Source organism: Platichthys flesus, chromosome 8 (genome assembly GCF_949316205.1).
Source record: "Platichthys flesus chromosome 8, fPlaFle2.1, whole genome shotgun sequence".
Classification (NCBI taxonomy): Eukaryota; Metazoa; Chordata; class Actinopteri; order Pleuronectiformes; family Pleuronectidae; genus Platichthys; species Platichthys flesus.
The window spans coordinates 21,306,654-21,329,912 of NC_084952.1; the positions used below are offsets into that span (position 1 = coordinate 21,306,654).

Consider the following 23,259-nt stretch of genomic DNA (forward strand, 5'->3'; position numbering starts at 1 on the left):
TAGAACCAACAGTTGAAGCCCCTAACTTGGCTGTTATTTTTGTGGTCTTTTGATCTCGAGTAAAGCTCTATACTCCCACAGGGTATGTGTTTGAAATTTCGAATGTTCTTTCATGTGTGTCTTCGATTTGATTGTCCAATTGTCATCAAAGTGTCATTTACATCTAAACCCCTCCTGTCTGTTTGGTTAAATCTAGTTTCCAACGGTAGTGTGGCCGAGTGGTCAAAGGCGCTGGATTAAGGCTCCAGTCTCTCAGGAGGCGTGGGTTCAAATCACACCACTGCCAGTAGACTATCAGTTGAATGTATTGGCTACTTGCACATTATCTACTATAAGAAGCTCTCTTGTTGTTCAAAACTGCAACAGCCACCCGAGCTTTGAAGCACATGGGATATCCAATGAGGTGTACAGGAGGACATTTTCCTTTTCTCCCGTCTGGTTTTAAACGAGATAAGAGTTAAGATGTGCACCTTCAGACTGGAGCACATGACTTCACATTTACCAATAACTTCCTTCAAGGCCTGTCGATTAAGCTGATGATAAAACCTTATAAAACCAAAGACCATGTTCGTATGAAATTATATCATTAAACCAGAGCAGAGTGGCGCAGCGGAAGCGTGCTGGGCTCATAACCCAGAGGTCGATGGATCGAAACCATCCTCTGCCAAAGGAATACTTTATCCCCTCCATTGTTATTTGTTATGTTACCCTTGTCCTCGCCTTCTAAACGTTAACTCATCTCCTGCTGAAAGTGACTTGCTTTGGCTTTTGAAGTTGAAAACGTGACAGAATAGACCCAACAGTTGAAGCCCTTAACTTGGCTGATAGTTTTGTGGTCAAATGATCTTGAGTAAAGCTCTATACTCCCATAGGGTATGTGTTTGAAGTTTCGAATGTTCTTCAATGTGTGTCTTCGATTTGATTGTCCAATTGTCGTCAAAGTGGACTTTTCATCGAAACCCCTCCTGTCTGTTTGGTTAAATCTAGTTTCCAACAGTAGTGTGGCCGAGTGGTCAAAGGTGCTGGATTAAGGCTCCAGTCTCTCAGGAGGCGTGGGTTCAAATCCCACCACTGCCAATAGACTATCAGTTGAATTTATTGGCTACTTGCAGCTTATCTACTATAAGAAGCTCTCTTGTTGTTCAAAACTGCAACAGCCACCCGAGCTTTGAAGCACATGGGATATCCAATGAGGTGTACAGGAGGACATTTTCTTTTTCTCCCGTCTGGTTTTCAAACGAGGTAAGAGTTAAGATGTGCACCTTCAGACTGGAGCACATAACTTCACATTTACCAATAACTTCCTTCAAGTCCTTTCGATTTACCTGCTGATAAAACCTTATAAAACCAAAGACTATGTTCGTATGAAATTATATCATTAAACAAGAGCAGAGTGGCGCAGAGGAAGCGTGCTGGGCCCATAACCCAGAGGTCGATGGATCGAAACCATCCTCTGCTAAAGGAATACTTTATCCACTCCATTGTTATCTGTTATGTTACCCTTGTCCTCGCCTTCTAAACGTTAACTCATCTCCTGAAGAAAGTGACTTGCTTTGGCTTTTGAAGTTGAAAACGTGACAGAATAGACCCAACAGTTGAAGCCCTTAACTTGGCTGATAGTTTTGTGGTCTAATGATCTTGAGTAAAGCTCTATACTCCCATAGGGTATGTGTTTGAAGTTTCGAATGTTCTTCCATGTGTGTCTTCGATTTGATTGTCCAATTGTCATCAAAGTGTCATTTACATCTAAACCCCTCCTGTCTGTTTGGTTAAATCTAGTTTCCAACGGTAGTGTGGCCGAGTGGTCAAAGGTGCTGGATTAAGGCTCCAGTCTCTCAGGAGGCGTGGGTTCAAATCCCACCACTGCCAGTAGACTATCAGTTGAATTTATTGGCTACTTGCAGCTTATCTACTATAAGAAGCTCTCTTGTTGTTCAAAACTGCAACAGCCACCCGAGCTTTGAAGCACATGGGATATCCAATGAGGTGTACAGGAGGACATTTTCTTTTTCTCCCGTCTGGTTTTCAAACGAGGTAAGAGTTAAGATGTGCACCTTCAGACTGGAGCACATAACTTCACATTTACCAATAACTTCCTTCAAGTCCTTTCGATTTACCTGCTGATAAAACCTTATAAAACCAAAGACTATGTTCGTATGAAATTATATCAATAAACAAGAGCAGAGTGGCGCAGCGGAAGCGTGCTGGGCCCATAACCCAGAGGTCGATGGATCGAAACCATCCTCTGCTAAAGGAATACTTTATCCACTCCATTGTTATTTGTTATGTTACCCTTGTCCTCGCCTTCTAAACGTTAACTCATCTCCTGCTGAAAGTGACTTGCTTTGGCTTTTGAAGTTGAAAACGTGACAGAATAGACCCAACAGTTGAAGCCCTTAACTTGGCTGATGGTTTTGTGGTCTAATTGACTGGTATTTGCATGTGTTGGCTACTTGTAGTACTTTCTTCTGTACTGCAAAAGCCAGTAGCATATGGGGTATCCAATGAGGTGTACATGAGGACATTTTCTTTTTCTCCCGTCTGGTTTTCAAACGAGGTAAGAGTTAAGATGTGCACCTTCAGACTGGAGCACATGACTTCACATTTACCAATAACTTCCTTCAAGTCCTGTCGATTAAGCTGCTGATAAAACCTTATAAAACCAAAGACTATGTTCGTATGAAATTATATCATTAAACAAGAGCAGAGTGGCGCAGCGGAAGCGTGCTGGGCCCATAACCCAGAGGTCGATGGATCCAAACCATCCTCTGCTAAAAGATTCCTTTATCTGTTATGTTACCCTTGTCCTCGCCTTCTAAACATTAACTCATCTCCTGCTGAAAGTGACTTGCTTTGGCTTTGAAGTTGAAAACGTGACAGAATAGAACCAACAGTTGAAGCCCCTAACTTGGCTGTTATTTTTGTGGTCTTTTGATCTCGAGTAAAGCTCTATACTCCCACAGGGTATGTGTTTGAAATTTCGAATGTTCTTTCATGTGTGTCTTCGATTTGATTGTCCAATTGTCATCAAAGTGTCATTTACATCTAAACCCCTCCTGTCTGTTTGGTTAAATCTAGTTTCCAACGGTAGTGTGGCCGAGTGGTCAAAGGCGCTGGATTAAGGCTCCAGTCTCTCAGGAGGCGTGGGTTCAAATCACACCACTGCCAGTAGACTATCAGTTGAATGTATTGGCTACTTGCACATTATCTACTATAAGAAGCTCTCTTGTTGTTCAAAACTGCAACAGCCACCCGAGCTTTGAAGCACATGGGATATCCAATGAGGTGTACAGGAGGACATTTTCCTTTTCTCCCGTCTGGTTTTAAACGAGATAAGAGTTAAGATGTGCACCTTCAGACTGGAGCACATGACTTCACATTTACCAATAACTTCCTTCAAGGCCTGTCGATTTACCTGCTGATAAAACCTTATAAAACCAAAGACTATGTTCGTATGAAATTATATCATTAAACAAGAGCAGAGTGGCGCAGAGGAAGCGTGCTGGGCCCATAACCCAGAGGTCGATGGATCGAAACCATCCTCTGCTAAAGGAATACTTTATCCACTCCATTGTTATCTGTTATGTTACCCTTGTCCTCGCCTTCTAAACGTTAACTCATCTCCTGAAGAAAGTGACTTGCTTTGGCTTTTGAAGTTGAAAACGTGACAGAATAGACCCAACAGTTGAAGCCCTTAACTTGGCTGATAGTTTTGTGGTCTAATGATCTTGAGTAAAGCTCTATACTCCCATAGGGTATGTGTTTGAAGTTTCGAATGTTCTTCCATGTGTGTCTTCGATTTGATTGTCCAATTGTCGTCAAAGTGGACTTTTCATTGAAACGACTCAAGATTTTTTGGGTTAAGTCACGTTTAATGGTAGTGTGGCCGAGTGGTCTAAGGCGCTGGATTTAGGCTGTAGTCTCTCAGGAGGCATGGGTTCAAATCCCACCACTGCCAATTGACTGGTATTTGCATGTGTTGGCTACTTGTAGTACTTTCTACTGTACTGCAAAAGCCAGTAGCATATGAGGTGTACATGAGGACATTTTCTTTTTCTCCCGTCTGGTTTTCAAACGAGGTAAGAGTTAAGATGTGCACCTTCAGACTGGAGCACATGACTTCACATTTACCAATAACTTCCTTCAAGTCCTGTCGATTAAGCTGCTGATAAAACCTTATAAAACCAAAGACTATGTTCGTATGAAATTATATCATTAAACAAGAGCAGAGTGGCGCAGCGGAAGCGTGCTGGGCCCATAACCCAGAGGTCGATGGATCCAAACCATCCTCTGCTAAAAGATTCCTTTATCTGTTATGTTACCCTTGTCCTCGCCTTCTAAACATTAACTCATCTCCTGCTGAAAGTGACTTGCTTTGGCTTTGAAGTTGAAAACGTGACAGAATAGAACCAACAGTTGAAGCCCCTAACTTGGCTGTTATTTTTGTGGTCTTTTGATCTCGAGTAAAGCTCTATACTCCCACAGGGTATGTGTTTGAAATTTCGAATGTTCTTTCATGTGTGTCTTCGATTTGATTGTCCAATTGTCATCAAAGTGTCATTTACATCTAAACCCCTCCTGTCTGTTTGGTTAAATCTAGTTTCCAACGGTAGTGTGGCCGAGTGGTCAAAGGCGCTGGATTAAGGCTCCAGTCTCTCAGGAGGCGTGGGTTCAAATCACACCACTGCCAGTAGACTATCAGTTGAATGTATTGGCTACTTGCACATTATCTACTATAAGAAGCTCTCTTGTTGTTCAAAACTGCAACAGCCACCCGAGCTTTGAAGCACATGGGATATCCAATGAGGTGTACAGGAGGACATTTTCCTTTTCTCCCGTCTGGTTTTAAACGAGATAAGAGTTAAGATGTGCACCTTCAGACTGGAGCACATGACTTCACATTTACCAATAACTTCCTTCAAGGCCTGTCGATTTACCTGCTGATAAAACCTTATAAAACCAAAGACTATGTTCGTATGAAATTATATCATTAAACAAGAGCAGAGTGGCGCAGAGGAAGCGTGCTGGGCCCATAACCCAGAGGTCGATGGATCGAAACCATCCTCTGCTAAAGGAATACTTTATCCACTCCATTGTTATCTGTTATGTTACCCTTGTCCTCGCCTTCTAAACGTTAACTCATCTCCTGAAGAAAGTGACTTGCTTTGGCTTTTGAAGTTGAAAACGTGACAGAATAGACCCAACAGTTGAAGCCCTTAACTTGGCTGATAGTTTTGTGGTCTAATGATCTTGAGTAAAGCTCTATACTCCCATAGGGTATGTGTTTGAAGTTTCGAATGTTCTTCCATGTGTGTCTTCGATTTGATTGTCCAATTGTCGTCAAAGTGGACTTTTCATTGAAACGACTCAAGATTTTTTGGGTTAAGTCACGTTTAATGGTAGTGTGGCCGAGTGGTCTAAGGCGCTGGATTTAGGCTGTAGTCTCTCAGGAGGCATGGGTTCAAATCCCACCACTGCCAATTGACTGGTATTTGCATGTGTTGGCTACTTGTAGTACTTTCTACTGTACTGCAAAAGCCAGTAGCATATGAGGTGTACATGAGGACATTTTCTTTTTCTCCCGTCTGGTTTTCAAACGAGGTAAGAGTTAAGATGTGCACCTTCAGACTGGAGCACATGACTTCACATTTACCAATAACTTCCTTCAAGTCCTGTCGATTAAGCTACTGATAAAACCTTATAAAACCAAAGACTATGTTCGTATGAAATTATATCATTAAACAAGAGCAGAGTGGCGCAGCGGAAGCGTGCTGGGCCCATAACCCAGAGGTCGATGGATCGAAACCATCCTCTGCTAAAGGAATACTTTATCCACTCCATTGTTATCTGTTATGTTACCCTTGTCCTCGCCTTCTAAACGTTAACTCATCTCCTGCTGAAAGTGACTTGCTTTGGCTTTTGAAGTTGAAAACGTGACAGAATAGACCCAACAGTTGAAGCCCGAACTTGGCTGATAGTTTTGTGGTCTAATGATCTTGAGTAAAGCTCTATACTCCCATAGGGTATGTGTTTGAAGTTTCGAATGTTCTTCCATGTGTGTCTTCGATTTGATTGTCCAATTGTCATCAAAGTGTCATTTACATCTAAACCCCTCCTGTCTGTTTGGTTAAATCTAGTTTCCAACGGTAGTGTGGCCGAGTGGTCAAAGGAGCTGGATTAAGGCTCCAGTCTCTCAGGAGGCGTGGGTTCAAATCCCACCACTGCCACTAGACTATCAGTTGAATTTATTGGCTACTTGCAGCTTATCTACTATAAGAAGCTCTCTTGTTGTTCAAAACTGCAACAGCCACCCGAGCTTTGAAGCACATGGGATATCCAATGAGGTGTACAGGAGGACATTTTCTTTTTCTCCCGTCTGGTTTTCAAACGAGGTAAGAGTTAAGATGTACACCTTCAGACTGGAGCACATAACTTCACATTTACCAATAACTTCCTTCAAGTCCTTTCGATTTACCTGCTGATAAAACCTTATAAAACCAAAGACTATGTTCGTATGAAATTATTTCAATAAACAAGAGCAGAGTGGCGCAGCGGAAGCGTGCTGGGCCCATAACCCAGAGGTCGATGGATCGAAACCATCCTCTGCTAAAGGAATACTTTATCCACTCCATTGTTATTTGTTATGTTACCATTGTCCTCGCCTTCTAAACGTTAACTCATCTCCTGCTGAAAGTGACTTGCTTTGGCTTTTGAAGTTGAAAACGTGACAGAATAGACCCAACAGTTGAAGCCCTTAACTTGGCTGATAGTTTTGTGGTCTAATTGACTGGTATTTGCATGTGTTGGCTACTTGTAGTACTTTCTTCTGTACTACAAAAGCCAGTAGCATATGGGGTATCCAATGAGGTGTACATGAGGACATTTTCTTTTTCTCCCGTCTGGTTTTCAAACGAGGTAAGAGTTAAGATGTGCACCTTCAGACTGGAGCACATGACTTCACATTTACCAATAACTTCCTTCAAGTCCTGTCGATTAAGCTGCTGATAAAACCTTATAAAACCAAAGACTATGTTCGTATGAAATTATATCATTAAACAAGAGCAGAGTGGCGCAGCGGAAGCGTGCTGGGCCCATAACCCAGAGGTCGATGGATCCAAACCATCCTCTGCTAAAAGATTCCTTTATCTGTTATGTTACCCTTGTCCTCGCCTTCTAAACATTAACTCATCTCCTGCTGAAAGTGACTTGCTTTGGCTTTGAAGTTGAAAACGTGACAGAATAGAACCAACAGTTGAAGCCCTTAACTTGGCTGATAGTTTTGTGGTCTTTTGATCTCGAGTAAAGCTCTATACTCCCACAGGCTATGTGTTTGAAATTTCGAATGTTCTTTCATGTTTGTCTTCGATTTGATTGTCCAATTGTCATCAAAGTGTCATTTACATCTAAACCCCTCCTGTCTGTTTGGTTAAATCTAGTTTCCAACGGTAGTGTGGCCAAGTGGTCAAAGGCGCTGGATTAAGGCTCCAGTCTCTCAGGAGGCGTGGGTTCAAATCCCACCACTGCCAGTAGACTATCAGTTGAATGTATTGGCTACTTGCACATTATCTACTATAAGAAGCTCTCTTGTTGTTCAAAACTGCAACAGCCACCCGAGCTTTGAAGCACATGGGATATCCAATGAGGTGTACAGGAGGACATTTTCTTTTTCTCCCGTCTGGTTTTAAACGAGATAAGAGTTAAGATGTGCACCTTCAGACTGGAGCACATGACTTCACATTTACCAATAACTTCCTTCAAGTCCTGTCAATTTAACTGCTGATAAAACCTTATAAAACCAAAGACTATGTTCGTATGAAATTATATCATTAAACAAGAGCAGAGTGGCGCAGCGGAAGCGTGCTGGGCCCATAACCCAGAGGTCGATGGATCGAAACCATCCTCTGCTAAAGGAATACTTTATCCACTCCATTGTTATCTGTTATGTTACCCTTGTCCTCGCCTTCTAAACGTTAACTCATCTCCTGCTGAAAGTGACTTGCTTTGGCTTTTGAAGTTGAAAACGTGACAGAATAGACCCAACAGTTGAAGCCCGAACTTGGCTGATAGTTTTGTGGTCTAATGATCTTGAGTAAAGCTCTATACTCCCATAGGGTATGTGTTTGAAGTTTCGAATGTTCTTCCATGTGTGTCTTCGATTTGATTGTCCAATTGTCATCAAAGTGTCATTTACATCTAAACCCCTCCTGTCTGTTTGGTTAAATCTAGTTTCCAACGGTAGTGTGGCCGAGTGGTCAAAGGTGCTGGATTAAGGCTCCAGTCTCTCAGGAGGCGTGGGTTCAAATCCCACCACTGCCAGTAGACTATCAGTTGAATTTATTGGCTACTTGCAGCTTATCTACTATAAGAAGCTCTCTTGTTGTTCAAAACTGCAACAGCTACCCGAGCTTTGAAGCACATGGGATATCCAATGAGGTGTACAGGAGGACATTTTCTTTTTCTCCCGTCTGGTTTTCAAACGAGGTAAGAGTTAAGATGTGCACCTTCAGACTGGAGCACATAACTTCACATTTACCAATAACTTCCTTCAAGTCCTTTCGATTTACCTGCTGATAAAACCTTATAAAACCAAAGACTATGTTCGTATGAAATTATATCAATAAACAAGAGCAGAGTGGCGCAGCGGAAGCGTGCTGGGCCCATAACCCAGAGGTCGATGGATCGAAACCATCCTCTGCTAAAGGAATACTTTATCCACTCCATTGTTATTTGTTATGTTACCCTTGTCCTCGCCTTCTAAACGTTAACTCATCTCCTGCTGAAAGTGACTTGCTTTGGCTTTTGAAGTTGAAAACGTGACAGAATAGACCCAACAGTTGAAGCCCTTAACTTGGCTGATAGTTTTGTGGTCTAATGATCTTGAGTAAAGCTCTATACTCCCATAGGGTATGTGTTTGAAGTTTCGAATGTTCTTCCATGTGTGTCTTCGATTTGATTGTCCAATTGTCGTCAAAGTGGACTTTTCATCGAAACGACTCAAGATTTTTTGGGTTAAGTCATGTTTAATGGTAGTGTGGCCGAGTGGTCTAAGGCGCTGGATTTAGGCTCTAGTCTCTCAGGAGGCGTGGGTTCAAATCCCACCACTGCCAATTGACTGGTATTTGCATGTGTTGGCTACTTGTAGTACTTTCTTCTGTACTGCAAAAGCCAGTAGCATATGGGGTATCCAATGAGGTGTACATGAGGACATTTTCTTTTTCTCCCGTCTGGTTTTCAAACGAGGTAAGAGTTAAGATGTGCACCTTCAGACTGGAGCACATGACTTCACATTTACCAATAACTTCCTTCAAGTCCTGTCGATTAAGCTGCTGATAAAACCTTATAAAACCAAAGACTATGTTCCTATGAAATTATATCATTAAACAAGAGCAGAGTGGCGCAGCGGAAGCGTGCTGGGCCCATAACCCAGAGGTCGATGGATCCAAACCATCCTCTGCTAAAAGATTCCTTTATCTGTTATGTTACCCTTGTCCTCGCCTTCTAAACATTAACTCATCTCCTGCTGAAAGTGACTTGCTTTGGCTTTGAAGTTTAAAACGTGACAGAATAGAACCAACAGTTGAAGCCCCTAACTTGGCTGTTATTTTTATGGTCTTTTGATCTCGATTAAAGCTCTATACTCCCACAGGGTATGTGTTTGAAATTTCGAATGTTCTTTCATGTGTGTCTTCGATTTGATATTCCAATTGTCATCAAAGTGTCATTTACATCTAAACCCCTCCTGTCTGTTTGGTTAAATCTAGTTTCCAACGGTAGTGTGGCCGAGTGGTCAAAGGCGCTGGATTGAGGCGTGGTTTCAAATCCCACCACTGCCAGTAGACTATCAGTTGAATGTATTGGCTACTTGCACATTATCTACTATAAGAAGCTCTCTTGTTGTTCAAACTGCAACAGCCACCCGAGCTTTGAAGCACATGGGATATCCAATGAGGTGTACAGGAGGACATTTTCTTTTTCTCCCGTCTGGTTTTAAACGAGATAAGAGTTAAGATGTGCACCTTCAGACTGGAGCACATGACTTCACATTTACCAATAACTTCCTTCAAGTCCTGTCAATTTAACTGCTGATAAAACCTTATAAAACCAAAGACTATGTTCGTATGAAATTATACCATTAAACAAGAGCAGAGTGGCGCAGCGGAAGCGTGCTGGGCCCATAACCCAGAGGTCGATGGATCGAAACCATCCTCTGCTAAAGGAATACTTTATCCACTCCATTGTTATCTGTTATGTTACCCTTGTCCTCGCCTTCTAAACGTTAACTCATCTCCTGCTGAAAGTGACTTGCTTTGGCTTTTGAAGTTGAAAACGTGACAGAATAGACCCAACAGTTGAAGCCCGAACTTGGCTGATAGTTTTGTGGTCTAATGATCTTGAGTAAAGCTCTATACTCCCATAGGGTATGTGTTTGAAGTTTCGAATGTTCTTCCATGTGTGTCTTCGATTTGATTGTCCAATTGTCGTCAAAGTGGACTTTTCATCGAAACCCCTCCTGTCTGTTTGGTTAAATCTAGTTTCCAACAGTAGTGTGGCCGAGTGGTCAAAGGTGCTGGATTAAGGCTCCAGTCTCTCAGGAGGCGTGGGTTCAAATCCCACCACTGCCAGTAGACTATCAGTTGAATTTATTGGCTACTTGCAGCTTATCTACTATAAGAAGCTCTCTTGTTGTTCAAAACTGCAACAGCCACCCGAGCTTTGAAGCACATGGGATATCCAATGAGGTGTACAGGAGGACATTTTCTTTTTCTCCCGTCTGGTTTTCAAACGAGGTAAGAGTTAAGATGTGCACCTTCAGACTGGAGCACATAACTTCACATTTACCAATAACTTCCTTCAAGTCCTTTCGATTTACCTGCTGATAAAACCTTATAAAACCAAAGACTATGTTCGTATGAAATTATATCATTAAACAAGAGCAGAGTGGCGCAGAGGAAGCGTGCTGGGCCCATAACCCAGAGGTCGATGGATCGAAACCATCCTCTGCTAAAGGAATACTTTATCCACTCCATTGTTATCTGTTATGTTACCCTTGTCCTCGCCTTCTAAACGTTAACTCATCTCCTGAAGAAAGTGACTTGCTTTGGCTTTTGAAGTTGAAAACGTGACAGAATAGACCCAACAGTTGAAGCCCTTAACTTGGCTGATAGTTTTGTGGTCTAATGATCTTGAGTAAAGCTCTATACTCCCATAGGGTATGTGTTTGAAGTTTCGAATGTTCTTCCATGTGTGTCTTCGATTTGATTGTCCAATTGTCGTCAAAGTGGACTTTTCATTGAAACGACTCAAGATTTTTTGGGTTAAGTCACGTTTAATGGTAGTGTGGCCGAGTGGTCTAAGGCGCTGGATTTAGGCTCTAGTCTCTCAGGAGGCATGGGTTCAAATCCCACCACTGCCAATTGACTGGTATTTGCATGTGTTGGCTACTTGTAGTACTTTCTACTGTACTGCAAAAGCCAGTAGCATATGAGGTGTACATGAGGACATTTTCTTTTTCTCCCGTCTGGTTTTCAAACGAGGTAAGAGTTAAGATGTGCACCTTCAGACTGGAGCACATGACTTCACATTTACCAATAACTTCCTTCAAGTCCTGTCGATTAAGCTGCTGATAAAACCTTATAAAACCAAAGACTATGTTCGTATGAAATTATATCATTAAACAAGAGCAGAATGGCGCAGCGGAAGCGTGCTGGGCCCATAACCCAGAGGTCGATGGATCGAAACCATCCTCTGCTAAAAGATTCCTTTATCTGTTATGTTACCCTTGTCCTCGCCTTCTTAACATTAACTCATCTCCTGCTGAAAGTGACTTGCTTTGGCTTTGAAGTTGAAAACGTGACAGAATAGAACCAACAGTTGAAGCCCCTAACTTGGCTGTTATTTTTGTGGTCTTTTGATCTCGAGTAAAGCTCTATACTCCCACAGGGTATGTGTTTGAAATTTCGAATGTTCTTTCATGTGTGTCTTCGATTTGATTGTCCAATTGTCATCAAAGTGTCATTTACATCTAAACCCCTCCTGTCTGTTTGGTTAAATCTAGTTTCCAACGGTAGTGTGGCCGAGTGGTCAAAGGCGCTGGATTAAGGCTCCAGTCTCTCAGGAGGCGTGGGTTCAAATCCCACCACTGCCAGTAGACTATCAGTTGAATGTATTGGCTACTTGCACATTATCTACTATAAGAAGCTCTCTTGTTGTTCAAAACTGCAACAGCCACCCGAGCTTTGAAGCACATGGGATATCCAATGAGGTGTACAGGAGGACATTTTCTTTTTCTCCCGTCTGGTTTTCAAACGAGGTAAGAGTTAAGATGTGCACCTTCAGACTGGAGCACATGACTTCACATTTACCAATAACTTCCTTCAAGTCCTTTCGATTTACCTGCTGATAAAACCTTATAAAACCAAAGACTATGTTCGTATGAAATTATATCATTAAACAAGAGCAGAGTGGCGCAGAGGAAGCGTGCTGGGCCCATAACCCAGAGGTCGATGGATCGAAACCATCCTCTGCTAAGGAATACTTTATCCACTCCATTGTTATCTGTTATGTTACCCTTGTCCTCGCCTTCTAAACGTTAACTCATCTCCTGAAGAAAGTGACTTGCTTTGGCTTTTGAAGTTGAAAACGTGACAGAATAGACCCAACAGTTGAAGCCCTTAACTTGGCTGATAGTTTTGTGGTCTAATGATCTTGAGTAAAGCTCTATACTCCCATAGGGTATGTGTTTGAAGTTTCGAATGTTCTTCCATGTGTGTCTTCGATTTGATTGTCCAATTGTCGTCAAAGTGGACTTTTCATTGAAACGACTCAAGATTTTTTGGGTTAAGTCACGTTTAATGGTAGTGTGGCCGAGTGGTCTAAGGCGCTGGATTTAGGCTCTAGTCTCTCAGGAGGCATGGGTTCAAATCCCACCACTGCCAATTGACTGGTATTTGCATGTGTTGGCTACTTGTAGTACTTTCTACTGTACTGCAAAAGCCAGTAGCATATGAGGTGTACATGAGGACATTTTCTTTTTCTCCCGTCTGGTTTTCAAACGAGGTAAGAGTTAAGATGTGCACCTTCAGACTGGAGCACATGACTTCACATTTACCAATAACTTCCTTCAAGTCCTGTCGATTAAGCTGCTGATAAAACCTTATAAAACCAAAGACTATGTTCGTATGAAATTATATCATTAAACAAGAGCAGAGTGGCGCAGCGGAAGCGTGCTGGGCCCATAACCCAGAGGTCGATGGATCGAAACCATCCTCTGCTAAAAGATTCCTTTATCTGTTATGTTACCCTTGTCCTCGCCTTCTAAACATTAACTCATCTCCTGCTGAAAGTGACTTGCTTTGGCTTTGAAGTTGAAAACGTGACAGAATAGAACCAACAGTTGAAGCCCCTAACTTGGCTGTTATTTTTGTGGTCTTTTGATCTCGAGTAAAGCTCTATACTCCCACAGGGTATGTGTTTGAAATTTCGAATGTTCTTTCATGTGTGTCTTCGATTTGATTGTCCAATTGTCATCAAAGTGTCATTTACATCTAAACCCCTCCTGTCTGTTTGGTTAAATCTAGTTTCCAACGGTAGTGTGGCCGAGTGGTCAAAGGCGCTGGATTAAGGCTCCAGTCTCTCAGGAGGCGTGGGTTCAAATCCCACCACTGCCAGTAGACTATCAGTTGAATGTATTGGCTACTTGCACATTATCTACTATAAGAAGCTCTCTTGTTGTTCAAAACTGCAACAGCCACCCGAGCTTTGAAGCACATGGGATATCCAATGAGGTGTACAGGAGGACATTTTCTTTTTCTCCCGTCTGGTTTTCAAACGAGGTAAGAGTTAAGATGTGCACCTTCAGACTGGAGCACATGACTTCACATTTACCAATAACTTCCTTCAAGGCCTGTCGATTTACCTGCTGATAAAACCTTATAAAACCAAAGACTATGTTCGTATGAAATTATATCATTAAACAAGAGCAGAGTGGCGCAGAGGAAGCGTGCTGGGCCCATAACCCAGAGGTCGATGGATCGAAACCATCCTCTGCTAAAGGAATACTTTATCCACTCCATTGTTATCTGTTATGTTACCCTTGTCCTCGCCTTCTAAACGTTAACTCATCTCCTGAAGAAAGTGACTTGCTTTGGCTTTTGAAGTTGAAAACGTGACAGAATAGACCCAACAGTTGAAGCCCTTAACTTGGCTGATAGTTTTGTGGTCTAATGATCTTGAGTAAAGCTCTATACTCCCATAGGGTATGTGTTTGAAGTTTCGAATGTTCTTCCATGTGTGTCTTCGATTTGATTGTCCAATTGTCGTCAAAGTGGACTTTTCATTGAAACGACTCAAGATTTTTTGGGTTAAGTCACGTTTAATGGTAGTGTGGCCGAGTGGTCTAAGGCGCTGGATTTAGGCTCTAGTCTCTCAGGAGGCATGGGTTCAAATCCCACCACTGCCAATTGACTGGTATTTGCATGTGTTGGCTACTTGTAGTACTTTCTACTGTACTGCAAAAGCCAGCTGAGCTTTGTAGCATATGGGGTATCCAATGAGGTGTACATGAGGACATTTTCTTTTTCTCCCGTCTGGTTTTCAAACGAGGTAAGAGTTAAGATGTGCACCTTCAGACTGGAGCACATGACTTCACATTTACCAATAACTTCCTTCAAGTCCTGTCGATTAAGCTGCTGATAAACCTTATAAAACCAAAGACTATGTTCGTATGAAATTATATCATTAAACAAGAGCAGAGTGGCGCAGTGGAAGCGTGCTGGGCCCATAACCCAGAGGTCGATGGATCGAAACCATCCTCTGCTAAAAGATTCCTTTATCTGTTATGTTACCCTTGTCCTCGCCTTCTAAACGTTAACTCATCTCCTGCTGAAAGTGACTTGCTTTGGCTTTTGAAGTTGAAAACGTGACAGAATAGACCCAACAGTTGAAGCCCTTAAGTTGGCTGATAGTTTTGTGGTCTATTGATCTTGAGTAAAGCTCTATACTCCCATAGGGTATGTGTTTGAAGTTTTGAATGTTCTTCCATGTGTGTCTTCGATTTGATTGTCCAATTGTCGTCAAAGTGGACTTTTCATCGAAACGACTCAACATTTTTTGGGTTAAGTCATGTTTAATGGTAGTGTGGCCGAGTGGTCTAAGGCGCTGGATTTAGGCTCCAGTCTCTCAGGAGGCGTGGGTTCAAATCCCACCACTGCCAATTGACTGGTATTTGCATGTGTTGGCTACTTGTAGTACTTTCTACTGTACTGCAAAAGCCAGCTGAGCTTTGTAGCATATGGGGTATCCAATGAGGTGTACATGAGGACATTTTCTTTTTCTCCCGTCTGGTTTTCAAACGAGGTAAGAGTTAAGATGTGCACCTTCAGACTGGAGCACATGACTTCACATTTACCAATAACTTCCTTCAAGTCCTGTCGATTAAGCTGCTGATAAAACCTTATAAAACCAAAGACTATGTTCGTATGAAATTATATCATTAAACAAGAGCAGAGTGGCGCAGCGGAAGCGTGCTGGGCCCATAACCCAGAGGTCGATGGATCGAAACCATCCTCTGCTAAAAGATTCCTTTATCTGTTATGTTACCCTTGTCCTCGCCTTCTAAACATTAACTCATCTCCTGCTGAAAGTGACTTGCTTTGGCTTTGAAGTTTAAAACGTGACAGATTAGAACCAACAGTTGAAGCCCCTAACTTGGCTGTTATTTTTATGGTCTTTTGATCTCGAGTAAAGCTCTATACTCCCACAGGGCATGTGTTTGAAATTTCGAATGTTCTTTCATGTGTGTCTTCGATTTGATTGTCCAATTGTCATCAAAGTGTCATTTACATCTAAACCCCTCCTGTCTGTTTGGCTAAATCTAGTTTCCAACGGTAGTGTGGCAGAGTGGTCAAAGACGCTGGATTAAGGCTCCAGTCTCTCAGGTTCAAATCCCACCACTGCCAGTAGACCATCAGTTGAATTTATTGGCTACTTGCAGCTAATCTACTATAAGAAGCTCTCTTGTTGTTCAAAACTGCAACAGCCACCCGAGCTTTGAAGCACATGGGATATCCAATGAGGTGTACAGGAGGACATTTTCTTTTTCTCCCCTCTGGTTTTCAAACGAGGTAAGAGTTAAGATGTGCACCTTCAGACTGGAGCACATAACTTCACATTTACCAATAACTTCCTTCAAGTCCTTTCGATTTACCTGCTGATAAAACCTTATAAAACCAAAGACTATGTTCGTATGAAATTATATCATTAAACAAGAGCAGAGTGGCGCAGTGGAAGCGTGCTGGGCCCGTAACCCAGAGGTAGATGGATCGAAACCATCCTCTGCTAAAGGAATACTTTATCCACTCCATTGTTATCTGTTATGTTACCCTTGTCCTCGCCTTCTAAACGTTAACTCATCTCCTGCTGAAAGTGACTTGCTTTTGCATTTGAAGTTGAAAACGTGACAGAATAGACCCAACAGTTGAAGCCCTTAACTTGGCTGATAGTTTTGTGGTCTAATGATCTTGAGTAAAGCTCTATACTCCCATAGGGTATGTGTTTGAAGTTTCGAATGTTCTTCCATGTGTGTCTTCGATTTGATTGTCCAATTGTCGTCAAAGTGGACTTTTCATCGAAACGACTCAACATTTTTTGGGTTAAGTCATGTTTAATGGTAGTGTGGCCGACTGGTCTAAGGTGCTGGATTTAGGCTCCAGTCTCTCAGGAGGCGTGGGTTCAAATCCCACCACTGCCAATTGACTGGTATTTGCATGTGTTGGCTACTTGTAGTACTTTCTACTGTACTGCAAAAGCCAGTAGCATATGGGGTATCCAATGAGGTGTACATGAGGACATTTTCTTTTTCTCCCGTCTGGTTTTCAAACGAGGTAAGAGTTAAGATGTGCACCTTCAGACTGGAGCACATGACTTCACATTTACCAATAACTTCCTTCAAGTCCTGTCGATTAAGCTGCTGATAAAACCTTATAAAACCAAAGACTATGTTCGTATGAAATTATATCATTAAACAAGAGCAGAGTGGCGCAGCGGAAGCGTGCTGGGCCCATAACCCAGAGGTCGATGGATCCAAACCATCCTCTGCTAAAAGATTCCTTTATCTGTTATGTTACCCTTGTCCTCGCCTTCTAAACATTAACTCATCTCCTGCTGAAAGTGACTTGCTTTGGCTTTGAAGTTGAAAACGTGACAGAATAGAACCAACAGTTGAAGCCCTTAACTTGGCTGATAGTTTTGTGGTCTTTTGATCTCGAGTAAAGCTCTATACTCCCACAGGGTATGTGTTTGAAATTTCGAATGTTCTTTCATGTTTGTCTTCGATTTGATTGTCCAATTGTCATCAAAGTGTCATTTACATCTAAACCCCTCCTGTCTGTTTGGTTAAATCTAGTTTCCAACGGTAGTGTGGCCGAGTGGTCAAAGGCGCTGGATTGAGGCGTGGGTTCAAATCCCACCACTGCCAGTAGACTATCAGTTGAATGTATTGGCTACTTGCACATTATCTACTATAAGAAGCTCTCTTGTTGTTCAAAACTGCAACAGCCACCCGAGCTTTGAAGCACATGGGATATCCAATGAGGTGTACAGGAGGACATTTTCTTTTTCTCCCGTCTGGTTTTCAAACGAGGTAAGAGTTAAGATGTGCACCTTCAGACTGGAGCACATGACTTCACATTTACCAATAACTTCCTTCAAGTCCTGTCGATTAAGCTGCTGATAAAACCTTATAAAACCAAAGACTATGTTCGTATGAAATTATATCATTAAACAAGAGCAGAGTGGCGCAGCGGAAGCGTGCTGGGCCCATAACCCAGAGGTCGATGGATCGAAACCATCCTCTGCTAAAGGAATACTTTATCCACTCCATTGTTATCTGTTATGTTACCCTTGTTCTCGCCTTCTAAACGTTAACTCATCTCCTGCTGAAAGTGACTTGCTTTGGCTTTGAAGTTGAAAACGTGACAGAATAGAACCAACAGTTGAAGCCCTTAACTTGGCTGATAGTTTTGTGGTCTTTTGATCTCGAGTAAAGCTCTATACTCCCACAGGGTATGTGTTTGAAGTTTCGAATGTTCTTCCATGTGTGTCTTCGATTTGATTGTCCAATTGTCATCAAAGTGTAATTTACATCTAAACCCCTCCTGTCTGTTTGGTTAAATCTAGTTTCCAATGGTACTGTGGCAGAGTGGTCAAAGGAGCTGGATTAAGGCTCCAGTCTCTCAGGAGGGGTGGGTTCAAATCCTACCACTGCCAGTAGACTATCAGTTGAATTTATTGGCTACTTGCACCTTATCTACTATAAGAAGCTCTCTTGTTGTTCAAAACTGCAACAGCCACCCAAGCTTTGAAGCACATGGGATATCAAATGAGGTGTACAGGAGGACATTTTCTTTGTCTCCCGTCTGGTTTTCAAACGAGGTAAGAGTTAAGATGTGCACCTTCAGACTGGAGCACATAACTTCACATTTACCAATAACTTCCTTCAAGTCCTTTCGATTTACCTGCTGATAAAACCTTATAAAACCAAAGACTATGTTCGTGTGAAATTATATCATTAAACAAGAGCAGAGTGGCGCAACCGAAGCGTGCTGGGCCCATAACCCAGAGGTCGATGGATCGAAACCATCCTCTGCTAAAGGAATACTTTATCCACTCCATTGTTATCTGTTATGTTACCCTTGTCCTCGCCTTCTAAACGTTAACTCATCTCCTGCTGAAAGTGACTTGCTTTGGCTTTTGAAGTTGAAAACGTGACAGAATAGACCCAACAGTTGAAGCCCTTAACTTGGCTGATAGTTTTGTGGTCTATTGATCTTGAGTAAAGCTCTATACTCCCATAGGGTATGTGTTTGAAGTTTTGAATGTTCTTCCATGTGTGTCTTCGATTTGATTGTCCAATTGTCGTCAAAGTGGACTTTTCATCGAAACGAGTCAACATTTTTTGGGTTAAGTCATGTTTAATGGTAGTGTGGCCGAGTGGTCTAAGGCGCTGGATTTAGGCTCCAGTCTCTCAGGAGGCGTGGGTTCAAATCCCACCACTGCCAATTGACTGGTATTTGCATGTGTTGGCTACTTGTAGTACTTTCTACTGTACTGCAAAAGCCAGCTGAGCTTTGTAGCATATGGGGTATCCAATGAGGTGTACATGAGGACATTTTCTTTTTCTCCCGTCTGGTTTTCAAACGAGGTAAGAGTTAAGATGTGCACCTTCAGACTGGAGCACATGACTTCACATTTACCAATAACTTCCTTCAAGTCCTGTCGATTAAGCTGCTGATAAAACCTTATAAAACCAAAGACTATGTTCGTATGAAATTATATCATTAAACAAGAGCAGAGTGGCGCAGCGGAAGCGTGCTGGGCCCATAACCCAGAGGTCGATGGATCCAAACCATCCTCTGCTAAAAGATTCCTTTATCTGTTATGTTACCCTTGTCCTCGACTTCTAAACATTAACTCATCTCCTGCTGAAAGTGACTTGCTTTGGCTTTGAAGTTGAAAACGTGACAGAATAGAACCAACAGTTGAAGCCCTTAACTTGGCTGATAGTTTTGTGGTCTTTTGATCTCGAGTAAAGCTCTATACTCCCACAGGGTATGTGTTTGAAATTTCGAATGTTCTTTCATGTTTGTCTTCGATTTGATTGTCCAATTGTCATCAAAGTGTCATTTACATCTAAACCCCTCCTGTCTGTTTGGTTAAATCTAGTTTCCAACGGTAGTGTGGCCGAGTGGTCAAAGGCGCTGGATTGAGGCGTGGGTTCAAATCCCACCACTGCCAGTAGACTATCAGTTGAATGTATTGGCTACTTGCACATTATCTACTATAAGAAGCTCTCTTGTTGTTCAAAACTGCAACAGCCACCCGAGCTTTGAAGCACATGGGATATCCAATGAGGTGTACAGGAGGACATTTTCTTTTTCTCCCGTCTGGTTTTCAAACGAGGTAAGAGTTAAGATGTGCACCTTCAGACTGGAGCACATGACTTCACATTTACCAATAACTTCCTTCAAGTCCTGTCGATTAAGCTGCTGATAAAACCTTATAAAACCAAAGACTATGTTCGTATGAAATTATATCATTAAACAAGAGCAGAGTGGCGCAGCGGAAGCGTGCTGGGCCCATAACCCAGAGGTCGATGGATCGAAACCATCCTCTGCTAAAGGAATACTTTATCCACTCCATTGTTATGTTACCCTTGTTCTCGCCTTCTAAACGTTAACTCATCTCCTGCTGAAAGTGACTTGCTTTGGCTTTTGAAGTTGAAAATGTGACAGAATAGACCCAACAGTTGAAGCCCTTAACTTGGCTGATAGTTTTGTGGTCTTTTGATCTCGAGTAAAGCTCTATACTCCCACAGGGTATGTGTTTGAAGTTTCGAATGTTCTTCCATGTGTGTCTTCGATTTGATTGTCCAATTGTCATCAAAGTGTCATTTACATCTAAACCCCTCCTGTCTGTTTGGTTAAATCTAGTTTCCAATGGTACTGTGGCAGAGTGGTCAAAGGAGCTGGATTAAGGCTCCAGTCTCTCAGGAGGGGTGGGTTCAAATCCTACCACTGCCAGTAGACTATCAGTTGAATTTATTGGCTACTTGCACCTTATCTACTATAAGAAGCTCTCTTGTTGTTCAAAACTGCAACAGCCACCCAAGCTTTGAAGCACATGGGATATCAAATGAGGTGTACAGGAGGACATTTTCTTTGTCTCCCGTCTGGTTTTCAAACGAGGTAAGAGTTAAGATGTGCACCTTCAGACTGGAGCACATAACTTCACATTTACCAATAACTTCCTTCAAGTCCTTTCGATTTACCTGCTGATAAAACCTTATAAAACCAAAGACTATGTTCGTGTGAAATTATATCATTAAACAAGAGCAGAGTGGCGCAGCCGAAGCGTGCTGGGCCCATAACCCAGAGGTCGATGGATCGAAACCATCCTCTGCTAAAGGAATACTTTATCCACTCCATTGTTATCTGTTATGTTACCCTTGTCCTCGCCTTCTAAACGTTAACTCATCTCCTGCTGAAAGTGACTTGCTTTGGCTTTTGAAGTTGAAAACGTGACAGAATAGACCCAACAGTTGAAGCCCTTAACTTGGCTGATAGTTTTGTGGTCTATTGATCTTGAGTAAAGCTCTATACTCCCATAGGGTATGTGTTTGAAGTTTTGAATGTTCTTCCATGTGTGTCTTCGATTTGATTGTCCAATTGTCGTCAAAGTGGACTTTTCATCGAAACGAGTCAACATTTTTTGGGTTAAGTCATGTTTAATGGTAGTGTGGCCAAGTGGTCTAAGGCGCTGGATTTAGGCTCCAGTCTCTCAGGAGGCGTGGGTTCAAATCCCACCACTGCCAATTGACTGGTATTTGCATGTGTTGGCTACTTGTAGTACTTTCTACTGTACTGCAAAAGCCAGCTGAGCTTTGTAGCATATGGGGTATCCAATGAGGTGTACATGAGGACATTTTCTTTTTCTCCCGTCTGGTTTTCAAACGAGGTAAGAGTTAAGATGTGCACCTTCAGACTGGAGCACATGACTTCACATTTACCAATAACTTCCTTCAAGTCCTGTCGATTAAGCTGCTGAAAACCTTATAAAACCAAAGACTATGTTCGTATGAAATTATATCATGAAACAAGAGCAGAGTGGCCAGCGGAAGCGTGCTGGGCCCATAACCCAGAGGTCGATGGATCGAAACCATCCTCTGCTAAAGGAATACTTTATCCACTCCATTGTTATCTGTTATGTTACCCTTGTCCTCGCCTTCTAAACGTTAACTCATCTCCTGCTGAAAGTGACTTCCTTTGGCTTTTGAAGTTGAAAATGTGACAGAATAGACCCAACAGTTGAAGCCCTTAACTTGGCTGATAGTTTTGTGGTCTTTTGATCTCGAGTAAAGCTCTATACTCCCACAGGGTATGTGTTTGAAGTTTCGAATGTTCTTCCATGTGTGTCTTCGATTTGATCGTCCAATTGTCATCAAAGTGTCATTTACATCTAAACCCCTCCTGTCTGTTTGGTTAAATCTAGTTTCCAACGGTAGTGTGGCCGAGTGGTCAAAGGTGCTGGATTAAGGCTCCAGTATCTCAGGAGGCGTGGGTTCAAATCCCACCCCTGCCAGTAGACTATCAGTTGAATTTTTTGGCTACTTGCAGCTTATCTACTATAAGAAGCTCTCTTGTTGTTCAAAACTGCAACAGCCACCCGAGCTTTGAAGCACATGGGATATCCAATGAGGTGTACAGGAGGTCATTTTCTTTTTCTCCCGTCTGGTTTTCAAACAAGGTAAGAGTTAAGATGTGCACCTTCAGACTGGAGCACATAACTTCACATTTACCAATAACTTCCTTCAAGTCCTTTCGATTTACCTGCTGATAAAACCTTATAAAACCAAAGACTATGTTCGTATGAAATTATATCATTAAACAAGAGCAGAGTGGCGCAGCGGAAGCGTGCTGGGCCCATAACCCAGAGGTCGATGGAACGAAACCATCCTCTGCTAAAGGAATACTTTATCCACTCCATTGTTATCTGTTATGTTACCCTTGTCCTCGCCTTCTAAACGTTAACTCATCTCCTGCTGAAAGTGACTTGCTTTGGCTTTTGAAGTTGAAAATGTGACAGAATAGACCCAACAGTTGAAGCCCTTAACTTGGCTGATAGTTTTGTGGTCTTTTGATCTCGAGTAAAGCTCTATACTCCCACAGGGTATGTGTTTGAAGTTTCGAATGTTCTTCCATGTGTGTCTTCGATTTGATTGTCCAATTGTCATCAAAGTGTCATTTACATCTAAACCCCTCCTGTCTGTTTGGTTAAATCTAGTTTCCAACGGTAGGGTGGCCGAGTGGTCAAAGGTGCTGGATTAAGGCTCCAGTCTCTCAGGAGGGGTGGGTTCAAATCCTACCACTGCCAGTAGACTATCAGTTGAATTTATTGTCTACTTGCAGCTTATCTACTATAAGAAGCTCTCTTGTTGTTCAAAACTCCAACAGCCACCCGAGCTTTGAAGCACATGGGATATCCAATGAGGTGTACAGGAGGACATTTTCTTTTTCTCCCGTCTGGTTTTCAAACGAGGTAAGAGTTAAGATGTGCACCTTCAGACTGGAGCACATAACTTCACATTTACCAATAACTTCCTTCAAGTCCTTTCGATTTACCTGCTGATAAAACCTTATAAAACCAAAGACTATGTTCGTATGAAATTATATCATTAAACAAGAGCAGAGTGGCGCAGCCGAAGCG

The 23,259-nt window shown here is 42.2% G+C and overlaps 28 non-coding genes across 28 annotated transcripts; all 28 read left to right on the forward strand.

Annotated features, from left to right (window-relative positions):
- Positions 1 to 204: 204 nt before the first annotated feature.
- On the forward strand, positions 205 to 286 carry trnal-aag (transfer RNA leucine (anticodon AAG)). The gene has a single exon. It is a non-coding gene; the product is annotated as a tRNA-Leu (tRNA).
- A 309-nt stretch (positions 287 to 595) lies between these two features.
- trnam-cau (transfer RNA methionine (anticodon CAU)) lies at positions 596 to 667 on the forward strand. The gene has a single exon. It is a non-coding gene; the product is annotated as a tRNA-Met (tRNA).
- A 328-nt stretch (positions 668 to 995) lies between these two features.
- Positions 996 to 1,077, forward strand: trnal-aag (transfer RNA leucine (anticodon AAG)). The gene has a single exon. It is a non-coding gene; the product is annotated as a tRNA-Leu (tRNA).
- A 710-nt stretch (positions 1,078 to 1,787) lies between these two features.
- trnal-aag (transfer RNA leucine (anticodon AAG)) lies at positions 1,788 to 1,869 on the forward strand. The gene has a single exon. It is a non-coding gene; the product is annotated as a tRNA-Leu (tRNA).
- A 310-nt stretch (positions 1,870 to 2,179) lies between these two features.
- On the forward strand, positions 2,180 to 2,251 carry trnam-cau (transfer RNA methionine (anticodon CAU)). The gene has a single exon. It is a non-coding gene; the product is annotated as a tRNA-Met (tRNA).
- Positions 2,252 to 3,086: 835 nt separating this feature from the next.
- On the forward strand, positions 3,087 to 3,168 carry trnal-aag (transfer RNA leucine (anticodon AAG)). Its single transcript has one exon. It is a non-coding gene; the product is annotated as a tRNA-Leu (tRNA).
- A 1,440-nt stretch (positions 3,169 to 4,608) lies between these two features.
- trnal-aag (transfer RNA leucine (anticodon AAG)) lies at positions 4,609 to 4,690 on the forward strand. The gene has a single exon. It is a non-coding gene; the product is annotated as a tRNA-Leu (tRNA).
- Positions 4,691 to 5,746: 1,056 nt separating this feature from the next.
- trnam-cau (transfer RNA methionine (anticodon CAU)) lies at positions 5,747 to 5,818 on the forward strand. Its single transcript has one exon. It is a non-coding gene; the product is annotated as a tRNA-Met (tRNA).
- A 327-nt stretch (positions 5,819 to 6,145) lies between these two features.
- trnal-aag (transfer RNA leucine (anticodon AAG)) lies at positions 6,146 to 6,227 on the forward strand. Its single transcript has one exon. It is a non-coding gene; the product is annotated as a tRNA-Leu (tRNA).
- Positions 6,228 to 6,537: 310 nt separating this feature from the next.
- Positions 6,538 to 6,609, forward strand: trnam-cau (transfer RNA methionine (anticodon CAU)). The gene has a single exon. It is a non-coding gene; the product is annotated as a tRNA-Met (tRNA).
- An 835-nt stretch (positions 6,610 to 7,444) lies between these two features.
- Positions 7,445 to 7,526, forward strand: trnal-aag (transfer RNA leucine (anticodon AAG)). Its single transcript has one exon. It is a non-coding gene; the product is annotated as a tRNA-Leu (tRNA).
- Positions 7,527 to 7,835: 309 nt separating this feature from the next.
- Positions 7,836 to 7,907, forward strand: trnam-cau (transfer RNA methionine (anticodon CAU)). Its single transcript has one exon. It is a non-coding gene; the product is annotated as a tRNA-Met (tRNA).
- A 327-nt stretch (positions 7,908 to 8,234) lies between these two features.
- trnal-aag (transfer RNA leucine (anticodon AAG)) lies at positions 8,235 to 8,316 on the forward strand. The gene has a single exon. It is a non-coding gene; the product is annotated as a tRNA-Leu (tRNA).
- A 310-nt stretch (positions 8,317 to 8,626) lies between these two features.
- Positions 8,627 to 8,698, forward strand: trnam-cau (transfer RNA methionine (anticodon CAU)). The gene has a single exon. It is a non-coding gene; the product is annotated as a tRNA-Met (tRNA).
- A 327-nt stretch (positions 8,699 to 9,025) lies between these two features.
- trnal-uag (transfer RNA leucine (anticodon UAG)) lies at positions 9,026 to 9,107 on the forward strand. Its single transcript has one exon. It is a non-coding gene; the product is annotated as a tRNA-Leu (tRNA).
- A 1,034-nt stretch (positions 9,108 to 10,141) lies between these two features.
- trnam-cau (transfer RNA methionine (anticodon CAU)) lies at positions 10,142 to 10,213 on the forward strand. Its single transcript has one exon. It is a non-coding gene; the product is annotated as a tRNA-Met (tRNA).
- Positions 10,214 to 10,540: 327 nt separating this feature from the next.
- On the forward strand, positions 10,541 to 10,622 carry trnal-aag (transfer RNA leucine (anticodon AAG)). Its single transcript has one exon. It is a non-coding gene; the product is annotated as a tRNA-Leu (tRNA).
- A 1,441-nt stretch (positions 10,623 to 12,063) lies between these two features.
- trnal-aag (transfer RNA leucine (anticodon AAG)) lies at positions 12,064 to 12,145 on the forward strand. The gene has a single exon. It is a non-coding gene; the product is annotated as a tRNA-Leu (tRNA).
- Positions 12,146 to 13,201: 1,056 nt separating this feature from the next.
- On the forward strand, positions 13,202 to 13,273 carry trnam-cau (transfer RNA methionine (anticodon CAU)). The gene has a single exon. It is a non-coding gene; the product is annotated as a tRNA-Met (tRNA).
- Positions 13,274 to 13,585: 312 nt separating this feature from the next.
- trnal-aag (transfer RNA leucine (anticodon AAG)) lies at positions 13,586 to 13,667 on the forward strand. Its single transcript has one exon. It is a non-coding gene; the product is annotated as a tRNA-Leu (tRNA).
- Positions 13,668 to 14,745: 1,078 nt separating this feature from the next.
- On the forward strand, positions 14,746 to 14,817 carry trnam-cau (transfer RNA methionine (anticodon CAU)). Its single transcript has one exon. It is a non-coding gene; the product is annotated as a tRNA-Met (tRNA).
- A 312-nt stretch (positions 14,818 to 15,129) lies between these two features.
- Positions 15,130 to 15,211, forward strand: trnal-uag (transfer RNA leucine (anticodon UAG)). Its single transcript has one exon. It is a non-coding gene; the product is annotated as a tRNA-Leu (tRNA).
- Positions 15,212 to 15,499: 288 nt separating this feature from the next.
- Positions 15,500 to 15,571, forward strand: trnam-cau (transfer RNA methionine (anticodon CAU)). The gene has a single exon. It is a non-coding gene; the product is annotated as a tRNA-Met (tRNA).
- Positions 15,572 to 16,266: 695 nt separating this feature from the next.
- Positions 16,267 to 16,338, forward strand: trnat-cgu (transfer RNA threonine (anticodon CGU)). The gene has a single exon. It is a non-coding gene; the product is annotated as a tRNA-Thr (tRNA).
- A 1,445-nt stretch (positions 16,339 to 17,783) lies between these two features.
- trnam-cau (transfer RNA methionine (anticodon CAU)) lies at positions 17,784 to 17,855 on the forward strand. Its single transcript has one exon. It is a non-coding gene; the product is annotated as a tRNA-Met (tRNA).
- Positions 17,856 to 18,973: 1,118 nt separating this feature from the next.
- Positions 18,974 to 19,055, forward strand: trnal-uag (transfer RNA leucine (anticodon UAG)). The gene has a single exon. It is a non-coding gene; the product is annotated as a tRNA-Leu (tRNA).
- A 1,046-nt stretch (positions 19,056 to 20,101) lies between these two features.
- Positions 20,102 to 20,173, forward strand: trnam-cau (transfer RNA methionine (anticodon CAU)). The gene has a single exon. It is a non-coding gene; the product is annotated as a tRNA-Met (tRNA).
- Positions 20,174 to 21,285: 1,112 nt separating this feature from the next.
- On the forward strand, positions 21,286 to 21,367 carry trnal-uag (transfer RNA leucine (anticodon UAG)). The gene has a single exon. It is a non-coding gene; the product is annotated as a tRNA-Leu (tRNA).
- Positions 21,368 to 23,259: the final 1,892 nt, after the last annotated feature.